At 39.4% G+C, this 13,675-nt stretch overlaps 1 protein-coding gene across 1 annotated transcript in view; it reads left to right on the top strand.

The window, feature by feature from the left end:
• Positions 1-698: 698 nt before the first annotated feature.
• Positions 699-13,675, top strand: part of GALNT1 (polypeptide N-acetylgalactosaminyltransferase 1) — a 94,839-nt gene continuing 81,862 nt past the window's right edge. The window contains exon 1 of the mRNA XM_015595770.2: positions 699-714. The gene's annotated coding sequence lies outside the window, so the exon portion shown is untranslated. The remainder of the gene's footprint in view (positions 715-13,675) is intronic.

The raw sequence follows: 13,675 nt of genomic DNA, 5'->3' as shown, positions 1-13,675 counted from the left end.
CGCTTGCGCGAGTTTGGAGGAGGAGGTGGAGGCCCGTCAGCGCCTCCCCGTCCCTTTGTGGCCGGCGCGGCCGTGGCCGGGGCGCGGGAGCGCTGCGCACAGGGTCTGGGTCAGGGACCGGGTCAGGGACTCCGGGGCTGCTGGATATGCGGCGTCTGTGGTTGGCAGCTGCGGCGAGCAGCGAGTTTCCGTCCTAGTTTGACATTGAGTTAGAAACCGTTTTTCTTTAGAAGACGGAAGTTTGCTTTATTCACCAAAAATACAGCTAAACATGGCTCCTGGGTTCAGCCCCGCCGTGTGGTACTTGGAGCCCCGGTGCCAGGCTGACCCTCGCTGGGCTGGCGCGACGGGGGAGGGGAGGACACGCGGGCAGCCAGGGTAGGGGCTTCCCGGCCCACTGCGCGCGAAGAGGTCCCGGCTCCGAATTAGTAAATGTCTATGTATGGGAAGTAGCGGACTTTAGGTTATGTGGCAGTCCTTCCTGGAAGAATGAATGAATGAAATGTCATTTGCTCATCCATAATCAATACAGTGTCCATTTGAAGATTTGCCAGGAATTATGATGACTTGCATTGTCATTGCTGCTCTTACCTGGTCAACTCTGCTAAGTGAGGGTTCCCCTTCCTCCAAACTTATGACCTTGGCCTGATTTTAAACGCCACTGAGCCAACCGAACTTACGAACGCGCTTCGCATTTCCTGGCAAGTGTGGGCGGTAGGTAAAGTAGTCTTTGTGATTGTGAACTGTTTTTGGAAGGCAAGAGAACGTTACCTTTAGTCGTACCTTATGCTTAATACATTCATTTATAAGACTTTCTGTCAAGAACCCTGAGATATGTGTGTGTGTGTATGGGGGTGGGGGGAGTCTTGTCCTCATTTCGCTGATGAAGAAGTTGGGGCCCTAAGAAGTTGTGACTTTACAGGTCACAAACTAAGCAGCAGAGAGCTGGGATTCAAACCTAGGCCTTATTAATCCAGCCCTCTTTACATCACATCTTTGTCTAGACCTGGATTGTCCATTGTGGTGAGCACTAAGCACATGTGACTTTTTAAATTACTTTAAATTAAATTTAAAGAAATTCAGCTCTTCACTTGCACTAGCCACATTTCAATTGTTCAGTAGCTAAATGTGATCAGTGGCTACTATTGAACCGTTCTTGTCTAGACTACGCATCCATTTATTTGGTAACTAAATATTTATTGTATGCTATCTGTCTGTGAGGCGCAGTTTTAAGTCCTGGGTATACTGTGATGAGTATTGTATATATAGAGAAAATGTCCTTGCCTTTATGGAGCTTACATTTTACATGATAGTTTGAGGGATGTTTCCACAGTACTTCAGAGCCTTGCTAATTCAAAGTGTGGTTTGTGAACCAGCATCAGCATACCTGTCATCTGGGATTTTGAAGAAATATAGCAGCTCAGGTCCCAAACCACATGAACTGAATTAGTATCTGTTAAAATGATTTAGCAGATCACAAGTAATAGATCACAGACCTATCTCGGCTGATTTGTGTTTGCATTGAAAGCCTTCTTCCAAACACCAGAGATAATGGTTTAATGAATGATCTGATGGCTTTTAAGAAGCAGGCTGTAAAACTCTTGGGAGCATTCACCATTTATGCAAATACTTGTTAAATGCTTGGCTTCTCCCACAGAGTATAAGCTTTATGAGAGGAGAGATTGTATCTTCCTTTTAGAGCCCTGTTTCCCCAGAGACTTCAAAGTGCTTGTTAAGCAGTAGGCACTCAATAAATGCATGTTGAGTACAGTCACTTGTGGCATGATGTTTTAGTCAACAATGGACCGCATATATGACATTGGTCCCATAAGACTATAATGGAGTTGAAAAATTCCTATCTCTTAGTGATGTCATAGCCATCATAAGTCGCAATGCAATACATTGCTTGTGTGTTTGTGAGGATGTTGGTATAAGGAAGCCTGTGCTGCCAATTGTATAAAAGTATAGCATATACAATTATGTGCAGTATTTAATACTTGATAATAAACAATTGTGTTACTGGTTTATGTATTCACTATACTAGACTTTCAATCATTATTTTAGAGTACTCTACTTATAAAAAAAAAGTTTGCTCTAAAATGGCATGCCATATTCCACAGGCAGCAGCTTCATACATCTCATGTTGACGGAGTCTCTTCATTGCATCATTTTCTCTTGTGCTTAATTTAATTTCCTGTTGTTTTGTACATGCTATAGAGCCTTGTAGCCTAGGAGCAATAGGCTGTACCATGTAGCCTAGGTGTGCAGTAGGCTATACCATCTAGGTTTGTCTAAGTACACTCTATGGTGTTCACACAACAATGAAATTGCCAAGGACACATTTCTCAGTATGTAACTCCGTTCTTAACCAACGTGTGACTGTACATGAAAGAGCATGCTAGGAAGTCAGAGCTGGTGGTTAATCTCAAGCAGTTGCAGGTAAAGGTAATTTTCATGGCATTTGGTAAGAGCATGGGACCAAAGTCAAAATGAAGGTGGTTCTATATGTAGCTTTTCAGCTTCAAGCCCTGGCTACTCTGGCCTGAGTTTTACTCTTGGCTCACTTGCATGCCCCATCTCTTTCTCTTTTTAATGACATAAAATAATATTAATAAATGTGAATCTTAATCATGTTAGTGCTATATTTTTTAAAACTAAATTCCAGACTATTTGAATTTTACCACTTTTCTATTATCTTTATGTTTAGGATCCAATCTAAGGTACCACATTGCATTTAGTCATTGTGTCTCCTTAGTCTTTGGTCTGTGACAGTTTCTCAGTCTTTCCTTGTTTTTCACAACTTTAGTACCCTTGAGTACTATCCTGGCCGTCTTTGATGGACAGCTTTCCATAGACCAGATAGGATCCTCCAGTGATGGTAAAAGACTCTTATATTCAGGAAAGTAAGGCAACTGGAATAACTATTTCTGCTCTTATTTGTTCATGTAATATATACATCAGTTATGCTTATGAAATAACATACAACTTTAGTTCTTGTTTTTGTTACCAGGTTTCTTGGGATACAGTTCCTAATTGGTTGAGAATCAGAAGAGTATTACAACATTAAAATTGTGAACCACTGTTTTAAAATAAACTTGAGTTTTTATTTTTATGATAGGTAAAGAGTTGGGCCGAGGTGGAGGAGCAAGGAAAGAGATTAGCAAAAAGAGGTAGGTCAGAGAGGGACCAAGGTGAATGGAGTGACAGATAATGGAGGAAAAGGAATGGGGAAGCTGCATAGAAGAGAGGTAGGAGTGAATATTGTTTGTTCATTTATTAATATTTATTGAGTGCTTATGGTATGCAAGACCCAATGATAAATACTCAAGATAACTGGGGTGGGACAGCACTAAATACATGAACATACAGAAAAATACATAATAATTATAATTTGTGATGAGTGCTATAAAGAAAAAGTAAAGGGTGCTGGAGGGGTTGTGGATGGGAGGAGCTGCAGCTTTTGGTCATCTGGGTTGGTGAGAAAGGCTTCTCTGCGTGACATTTGAACTTCTCTCTCTGGCTTTGGGGACCCTCCATAATTATCACCACAGTGCTTATCTCATCTTTGTTATTTCACAGCATACACATGCCTCTCTCCATAGGCACTGTGCTTATTTTTAGCTGTGTCTTTATATATGATTTCTTCTTCCCAAGATGTCCCCCTCTCCACCTCCGCTTGTGGAAGTGCACCTCTCGTTCAACGATTTGCTCAAATCCCATCTCCATTATGAAGTATTTCACTGTTGATTTGTGCCTGTTTGTCAATCTACTCGAGCATGGTGTTTGAGGATAGGAATCATATATTTATATCTGTGTGGCCTCAATTTAGTACAGCACAAAGCCAGGATTAATAAAGGGCTGTTTAAGAGGGTAGATCCATTCTGAAATGTTAACATTTGGGTATTGAATCTTAGAGCAGTAAGTGAAGGTCCAGTATTTTCTTCAGTTAAACTTTTCGTGACATAATTATAGATCCACATGCAGTTATAAGAAGTAATTCAGAAAGATCCACGTACCCTTTATCCAGTTGTTGCGAACATACGGAAATGATGTGATTTTTCTTCTTTAGCCCATTGATATGATGTATTATATTGATATATTTTTGAATTGAGCCAGCCTTGCATCCCTGAAATAAACTCCACTTGGTCATGGTGTTTCTTTTTATATATTGTAGAATTCTATTTACTAATATTTTGTTAAGGATTTTTTGCATTTATATTCATTGGGGGCATTTAGCACTATAAATTTCCCCCTCAGCACTGTTTCACTTCTGTCTCACAAATTTTGATATGCTATATTTTTTATTTTCAGTCACATCAATGTGTATTTTTCTCTTGAGACTTTTTTGACCCTCAGATTATTTAGAAATGTGTTGTTTAGTTTCCAAGTGTTTGGAAATTTTCACATTATTTTTCTGTTTTTGGTTTCTAGTTTGATTCCATTGTGATTGGAGGACACACTGTTTGATTTCAGTTATTTTAAGTTTGTTGAGCCTTGTTTTATGGCTCAATATGTCATCTGTCTTGGTATGTGTTCTGTGGACACTTGAATAGAATGTGTGTTCTTCTGTTGTTGAGTGGAGTGGTCTGTAAATGTCAGTTAGATCCTGTTGGTTGATCATGTTGAGTTCTGTGCCTTTGCTGGTTTTCTGTCTAGATAGTCTGTCAGCTGTTGAGGAGGGGCGTTGAAGTTTCCAGCTACATTTATTCATTTGTCTAATTCTCCTTTTAAGTTATATCCATTTTTAGCTTTACATATTTTGCAGCTCTCCATTTGGTGCATACACAATTAGGATTGCTGTGTTTTCTTGGTAAATTGACTCTTCCTATCATTATATAATGACCTTCTCTGTCTCTGATAATTCTCTTTGTTTTGAATTCTACTTTATCTGATATTAACATAGCTACTACTTTTCTTTTTCCTTTGATTGCTCTTTTAATTGGATGATATATCTTTTTCATCCTTTTACTTTCAACCTGCCTATATTATATTTGAAGTAAGTTTCTCATAGATAGCATATAGATGAGTCATGTTTTTTAATCAATTCTGCCAATCTGTTTGATGCATTTAGATCATTTACATTTAATGTAATTATTGATCTATTGGGACTTAAGTCTGCCATTTTACTTTTTTTTATTTGTTCCCTTTGTTCTTTGTTTCTCTTCTCCCCCTCCCCTTCGATTTCCTATGGGTTATTTGAAGATTTTTTTAGAATGCCATTTCAATTTCTTTATACTGTTTCTGAGTATATTTCTTTATACAGTTTTTAAAAATTAAATTTATTTTACTGGTTGCTCCAGATATCACATATGTGATGTGTTTTATGTATTTTAATATATAATATATCTTATGGTCTACTGGTGTCATTTTACCTGTTCAATAGAAACCGTGCTTCCCTTTATGTCCCTTTACCCTCCCCCCTTTTAATACAATTGTAAATATTTTTTCTACATACATTTAGAAGCACTTTAGACAGTGTTATAGTTTTTTGCCTCCACAATCAGACATAAGTGAGGATATTCCAGGGGAGAAGGAAAGCCCTATTTCCCTGTATTTTTGCTTTCTATGTCTTTTTTTAATTTCTCAAGATTCCTTCTTTTATCATTTCTTTTTTGTTTTAAGAACTTCCTGTAGTCATTCATTAAGGTAGGTCTGCTGATGACACATTAGTTTAGTTTTCCTTCTTTTGAGAATATCTTGATTTCCTCTTCATTCTTAAAAGTTATTTTCTCTGTGTCGCTTTTCTTTCAGCACTTGAAAAGTACATAGAGGCCACTGCCTTCTGGCCTCTATGGTTTCCGATGAGAAATCTGTTATTCAAAAAGTTTTTCCTCTGTAGTTAAGGTGTCATTTTTTTCTTACTGTTCTCAGGATTTTTTCTCTGTTATTAGTTTTCAGAATTTTAATTATGATACATCTTCATGTAGATTTCTTTGTGTTTATCCTGTTTGGAATTTATTAAGCTTGTTGAATCTGTAGGCTATGTCTCTTGCCAAATTTGGGAAGTTTTCACCATTATTTATTTGATTATTTTTTCAGCCCACTTTCTTTTCTCTATTCAGGACTCCAGTGACTTGAATGTTAGCTCTTTTGTATGGTCCCACAGGTTCTTAAGGCTGTTGATTTTTCTTTAGTTTATTTCCCTCTGTTCTTCAGGTTGGGTAATTTATATTGCTTTATCTTCCATTTTCTTTTCTCTGACCCTTCTATTCTGTTGAGTCCATCTACTTAGCTTTTTATCTTGGTAATTTTCAGCTCTGAAATTTTCATTTTGTTTTTCTTTATCTTTTATTTCTTTGCTGAGGCTATTTATACTTGAAATTATTTGTTGAAGCATTTCTGTCACAGCTTCTTTCTAATCATTGTCAGATAATTCTAACATCTCTGTCATTTTGGTGTTGGTGTCTACTGGTTTTTTTTTTTTTTCATTCGCTTTGAGTTCATCCTGGCTCTTGGTATGATGAATGATTTTTTAAAAATAAAAACTGGATATTTTCATATTATAGTATGAAATTCTGGATCTTATTTAAAGCCTCTGGTTCAGCTGGCTTTTTTTGACACCACTCCAGCAGAAGGGGGTGACATATAGCACTGCCTTGTTATTGCTAGGAGACATTAGAAGAACAGACTCCCACTTGGCCTCCCTTAACCCAAGAGGTACAGTGTTTTGTTACTGCCAGGCAGGGGTACAGGTTCAGGATCCCCAGGAGAGATGGTGTGGAAGAGTGCCTTGAATGAATGCTGGGCTCCCTACATGCCGCCTAAACATCACTAGTGTGGAAAGGTGCCTTGTTACAGCCTGGCATGCATGTAGAAGTCTAGGCTACCCACTTGACCCTTGCTGGCATGGGCGGGGCCACAGTTTTTTTCTGTGGTGTTTGTCTGGCGTATAGAGGTTTTTTTCAAGAGTTTTCTCTCTTGCTAGGATGTTCCTTTTCTGGTTCTTCGGCTAGAGAGAGCAGACTTTGGGACTTCTTTTTCCCTGTCTGCGCTTATAAGCATTTCTAGGTTGCTGTCTTCTTTAGTTACAAGTCTGCCATATGTGAGGCAAACATAAAACTCAGGGAACTCACCATTGTCTTGTTCCTTGGGGCCTGAGAACCCTAGCCAGTCTGCCTGCTTCTTTCCATACTTGTCTTTTTATGTTTGTTTTCTCTGTAATGTCCAGGATTTTTAGTTGTACTTCATGGAGGTGATAGGGAAAAGTGCATCTAGTCCATCTTCCCAGAAGCAGATGTCCCTGGGAGGACTAGTTATTAACATTTCCCCTTTGTCTTCAACTGATTCTTTTCTAAAATATGTAAAAATTGCATTATAAGAAAAATGAAATAAAAACCTACAATATATAACTCCTAATTTTTTACTATTTTCAGTAGATGAAAAATTTCTGTCAGATTGTGATCCTAGCTTCCAAATGCTTGCTCTCAGTCTTTGTACTCTCATGGAGTAGGTATGAGCAGTTTGCTGTCTGGGGACTGTACTTTGACTAGTACTGCCTAGAATATTACTACTTGATTCTTTTTGAAATTATAAATTAGCTGTTCAGTTTAGTTTCTCCTCTGCTATTTTTTCCTTGTATTTTTTTAGAGACGCCCTCAATGTGAAGTCCTTTAAGTCCTTAAAGAGAAGGAATGTTTGAGATTGTTTATAGGACAACTGTAGCCACAGTGATGAGATTGCATTTCTAATTTTGTGTAATTTATTTCTCCTTTAACTGCTAGAATTTCTATAAATTGTTATGAATTTTAAAATTCTTAAAAGTTTTTATAAGAGTCCTTTGTACTCTGTAATTTATGACTTCTAATGTTACACAAAGATGCAACTGCTTTTGATTCTGTAAAGATGTCTCAGTACATAGGCTTCTGGTATGTTATCCTTTGGTTGACAGCCTCAGCTATGGAACAAATGCTGAGGGACACTAGGTGAAGCCTTCTGGAGAGCCATGAGGTGATTTGAACATAGTTCCTTAGGTTTAGGTGTTATGATTTTTGCTAGATTTTTGGTTTTGGTGGTTATGACATCCTTTCCATTAATTTTTTTTTAAAGTATCAGGTCATTTATAAAAAGGAATAGAATTTGCATTGCATTGGTGGAGGCACATGCTAAGTTGTTGGATCATTCTTTGGAAATTACAGTTTACATTGTATAATTGTTTTCCTTAAGATTAAAGAATGAGTGAAAATTTCTGAGAATGTTGTAATTTATTCTGTCCCTAGGAATTAGCATATTTATCAATAAACACTTTACTAATATTGATAATTCCTGTGCATAGCAGGGCCGTTAGAGATTAAAAAGGTAGAACTGTCATTGTGTGAGGCCTGGCTGCTTCAGAGATCGAAGTCATATTCTGCTCATAATAAGACTACAGAATTAATTATTTCAAGTGTTTCCATGCAAAGGGAATACTATCTGAATAGGACTATTGTAAGAAGAGTAGCCATGAGAGTTTCAATGTTTACACAGTTTAGGGGCATAAGAGACCCAGAACAGCTTTGTCATTTGGCATGGAAAATGGTGATAAGAAGGTCTCTGATCTGAAACTTGGGAGGAGAATGAGAAAGTAGAGGGAAGAAGAAGATGGTCAATTGTAGACTAAGAGTCTTTGAACAGGGCCGGAAATCCTATGATGAGCAACCTTTGGGTCATTTCAGTATATGTGATATAAAGATAACACTCCTGGAGAGAGAGGAGCTTTGTGGCAGAGCTTTTGATTGGCAATACGCTTGAGTTGGATGAGGGAGTACAATACTGGCAGCTTATCAGCTGGTGTTTCCTCTGTCATGGGCTCTTGTCACAGAAGGGCAAGTTTAAGGAGTATTAGGGGAAGTTGGTTCAAATAGGCTGGGATGTAGGCTGTTGATAATCAGACACAACTTAGAACACAACGCAAATATAACAGTCTGTGTAGCAATGACCAGTGTCAGGTACTATTCTAAGTGTTCCACTTACATTAGTTAATTTAATCTTTATAACAATACACTCTTATTATTATCCTCATTGTACAGATGAAGGAACTATAGTACACAGAGGTTAAGTGGTGAAGCTAGGATCTGCACCTGTCCCTTTGTCTGTGCATTTAACATGGCAGTCTGGTCTTAACCACCAAACTGGATGGACTTGCTAGGATGGTTTGGGCAAGATTGCTAGGGGCTTTGAATAGCAAGCAGAAGATTATGGATGTCATTTGGAAGGCAGTAGGGAGCTAGTGAAGGATTTTGATGAGAATATTGATTGTCATGATCAGAATTAAGCTTTAATGTACATGTATGTGGATGGTGTTATTTTAAAAGGGTAGACATAGGAAATGAAGCTAATGTATTACTTCACTTGACTGTGTGTATAGGAACATATAGGTGTTCCTTTCAATGGGTAAAAGAAAGAGGGAAGTAAATCATTTGATCTCCCAAGAATATGCCACCATTAACAGCAGTGGGGGGAAAAACACAGTTTATTTGAGGATAGTTAATGGATGTGCCTGGAGACCCGTCCAGCTGTAGGTGTCAGAGAGAAACTGCAGGTGAAACTAACCAGTGGGCATCATAGTTGTGGAACTTGATCTTGGGTGGAAAAGTCAGCTCTGGAGGTACCGATAAGCACTGTTAGCAGTGAGATGATGAAAATAGGGGTGGTAGAAAGGGCTGAGAAATAAACCTGAGGAGAAGCTTACAGTTAGGACTCTAGAGAAAGAAAGAATCTTTTACATTCTCATTGAGCAAATATTTATTGAGTGTCTGCTGTGATTACAAAGTGAACAAAAGAGACATGGTTCTTGTCCTTGTTGATTATACAATTTAATAGGATAGATAAAAATAGAGACAATTACGTAAATAATGAGGGAAATGACTTTCAAGTGAGACTCAGGTCAAAAGGATTTTAATACAAAGAGTCGGGGCAAGAGAATTCCAGGTAAAAAGAATGGTAGATGCAGAGGCCATGTAGTATAAGAGAACTCATTCTGTTTAAGGAACTAAGAGATCAATATGGCTAAAGGGCCACTGGTGTGAGGGAAAGTCGGTGATATGAACAGAGAAAAGTTGGCATGGGACAGATCATGCAGGACTTTATTCTCAGTGCCGTTGAAAGGTTTGGCCACAAAAGAGCCAAATTTTAAGCTGATCATTTCTGCTGCAGCATGGAGAATGGATTCGGGTGAGAGGATAGGCTGAGTAAAAACGTCAAAACCAGTGAGGAGACTCTGTAGGAAGCCTGGACTTAAATATTGGCAGTGAATCTGTTTGAGGCTGAAGACTGGCTCCAGTGTTTCAGTAAGCTGCTCTGGCCTTCCCTGGCCTTCCCCCTTGGTGCTTTTTTCCTCTATCAAATCATGTATCATGTTGACACTGTCAGCATATCTACCTGTGTCCCTTGTAGACTGTGAATTCCTCTGGCAAGAGTAGGGACCTTCTCTTACTGGTCTCTTAAGCACCAGTGCCTACCGCCTGAGAAGTGATTAGTAAATGTTGAATAAATAAGTGTACTTACCTTTAGAAGTGCAAGACTCTGGTCAGGTTTTAGAATGCGTCTTTTTCTTGTTTTTTTCTTTTTTTTTTTCTTCCCTGGGAGAAACTCCAAGATGTGAGTTGGCTGGTGGAAGTGTTACAGGGGAGGAATATGCTGACTATTTGGGGCCTATATAGGATTCAGTGGTGTTTTCAGATGTATAACCTTTGGAAGGTCTACACAGTTTACTCAGCAGTAGAATTAGAAGAGGGCAAAGTAAGGAAATCCAAAAGCAGGGGTCTCCAACCCCCAGGCTGCGGACTAGTACTGGTCCAGTCCATGGCCTGTTAGGAACCTGGCTGCACAGCAGGAGGTGAGTGGTGGGCAATTGAGCAAAGCTTTATCTGTATTTGCAGCTGCTCCCTAGTGCTAGCATCACCGCCTCAGCTCCACCTCAGATCAGCAGGCATTAGATTCTCATAGGAGTACTGGTCCCTAGTACCAAAAAGGTTGGGGGCCACCATATAAAGAATGACGGGCACTGACATCCAATGTTGCTGAGCAGGCAAGACTATGAAAAAGATTTCTTCCTCTTTCTTGTTTTCTTGTACTCTGTAGTTTCAGCAGAGCGATAGTAGCAGAAATCGTATTACAAGGGAGTAGGAGTGAGTGCATGGTGATAAATGGTGACAGCAAATGTAGACCGTTCCTTGAATTATAATGGAGAGGAGGAAGGAGGTGGGTGTAGTTTGGCGTTGGGAGTAGTTGAGGGAAATGTCTTTTCAGATGGGAAGGAGCAGAGCCTATTATTTGTAAGACGTAAGGTATAATCTATCAGAACCAAGGAAGTAAGGTGGATGAGAGTCATTGTGGGTTTGACAGAGGATAAGGAAAGGGTATTGTGGTGCCCTGGAGACAATGCAAATGTCCCATTGAAAGAAGGTGGCCAGTAATCACCTCCTAGGATTTTGCTGTTTGAGTGTGCTCACTTCCTCGTGGCAAAGGATTGTTTTACCAGAGCGGTCAGCAATCCTGATTATTCAAGTGAAATGTCCTGATTTTTAAAATGTTGGTGAGTCAGTTTGTAAGAATCGTTGTGTGTGTGTGTGTGTGTGTGTGTGAGTGTGAGGGTGCGTGCGTATGAGACAGGGGTGGGGGGAGTGGGGAGAGGGGAGGAAAAACCCTTATCTCTAGGTGCAGTTTGGCCTGAAAGTTAACTTGGGAGAAAAGTCTGGTGGAATCAGTTGGTAAGTGAAAGAGAGGAGAGGCGTATTTGTGGAACAAAAGTTCCAAAACTATAGGAAGGGATGCAATTAAGTGTACAAATGGAGAGCATTCTCCTTGAAAAGGAGGAAGGACTCTGTGAGGGAAGAACAAAGGTAATGTGAGGTAAAAGTGACGTGGAGGGAACTTGAGTCTGAGGAGGTGAGACTTTGTAGAGTCAGAGGGCAGGATTGGGTCAGGTGGTTGGTGAGAGTATACACACATGAAATGAGATGTGTGAGCGGGGAGTACAGGAGAAGAATAGTAAAGAACAGTAAAGGCTTCATCTGGCTAGCTAGCATCGGTTTACAGTGGACTCAGCCAGCTTCATTTCAGAACTTTCTTTGTAATGTTAATGTCCAGAAGTTGAAGTAGAAAGTGAATAGTGAGACTTGTCTAGGGTTAGGGATTGAAAAGATGAAAGGTCCAATAGGTGATTGATTTCTTTGTATGTCTAAGAGGACATGATTAACAAAGGTTGTGTGGCTTCTAGGTTGGTAGCTAAGCACATGAAACCAGAAGCATGGTTAGGTGGGAGAACAGGAGTTGATGTGGAGACAGATGGAGAAGAGCAGGTTTGGCAAGGTGAGAGAGCTTAAGTACCATTTGGTTAGGAGGCCATGGTTGTGTTTGCATTTGGGTTTGATTTTGACAGAAGTGTTTAAGGTATTGATAGGCAAATTGATGTTGGACCTTAAGACAGAAGACAATGGTTCTAGGCTGCTGAGGACAATGACAGTGTCAGAAGGTATCTCGAGATTTGCAGCCAACAGAGGATTGAGAGAGTTTGAAAGTGGGGAGGAAGATAGTGAGTACAGTGCCTACGTGAATTCATTGGGGAAGGTTGGAGGGTACCTTGAAGATCAGTCTCAATATAAGGATAAATCTTTTGGGAGTGGCTTAAATGAAGTAGCAGATTTTGACTAATCCATAATTCAGATTTAACTATTATTTCTAATGTTAAATACTCATGTGTAACAAAAGTAATAAAATAATATACAAAAAGATTTGGACTAATCCATTTTGCTTAGGGCAGACAAGGTAGGGTCCCTCTGGGATTCACTTCACCCACACCCACAGAGATGCTTAATGGCAGCCATGACCTGTTGTGCTCTGATTTACCAGCAACTCCCAGACTTGTGAGAAGTGGTAGTGACTAACCTAGTCATGCTATCACCTGGGAACATAGATGCAGTATCACTTTCTGAGACGTTAAGGGTTTGAAAAAGGTCTTCAGATTTCCCTCAGACTTTTAGCAGTGGAAGAGCATTGGTTTGTGTGGTAAGCAGACCATAAACCTACAGCAACAAGCTGCTGCCTGTCTGCTTGCCACCCTCCAAACAAAACTAAACAAAAATGATTATGAATTTAGGCATGCTTCCATCTCCTCATCTGATGTCCACATGTTTCTGCATAAAAATACTATTTGGAGAATGAGTAGAGTAGGGTAACTTTTTTTGCATTATTAAATAATGGGAATTTTTTTTTTCATAGAAAAAGTAATGTGTGTGTGGTAAAATATTCTGCCAGTATCAAAAGGTGTACAGTGAAAAGTAATTCTTCCACCCCAGTATTTATGTTTTAATGTAAATTGAAGTCATAGATATTTCTGGGCCAGATGAGAGTTGCCTCAAAAATTTGTTTGTGTGTGTGAATTAGAATGTTATAAGGAATATGATAACTAAGCTACAGGGGGAAAAAACCACCAGTTGATGAGTTGCTGATAGGCATTTTAAACAGATTTGGGGTGCATTTTGAGAAATGGAACAAGCTAGGGAATGTATTTTGGAGAGGGAGAATGCTGTGAAGACCAAGGAAAACAGGAGAGAGTTTAGGGAGAACTTGGTACACTAGGTATTAGATATAAAGGTTAGGGTAGATGATGTCAGAACAGAGAAGGCATGAAGTCAGGTGGCATGGATTTATCTGAGCCCTGAACTGGAAAAACATCTTTTCTCCAGAGACTCAAAAT

Source organism: Pteropus alecto, unplaced genomic scaffold, assembly GCF_000325575.1.
Source record: "Pteropus alecto unplaced genomic scaffold, ASM32557v1 scaffold146, whole genome shotgun sequence".
Lineage (NCBI taxonomy): Eukaryota > Metazoa > Chordata > Mammalia > Chiroptera > Pteropodidae > Pteropus > Pteropus alecto.
Note: the sequence above shows the minus strand (reverse complement) of the source record. Positions and strands in the feature narration are given on the sequence as shown.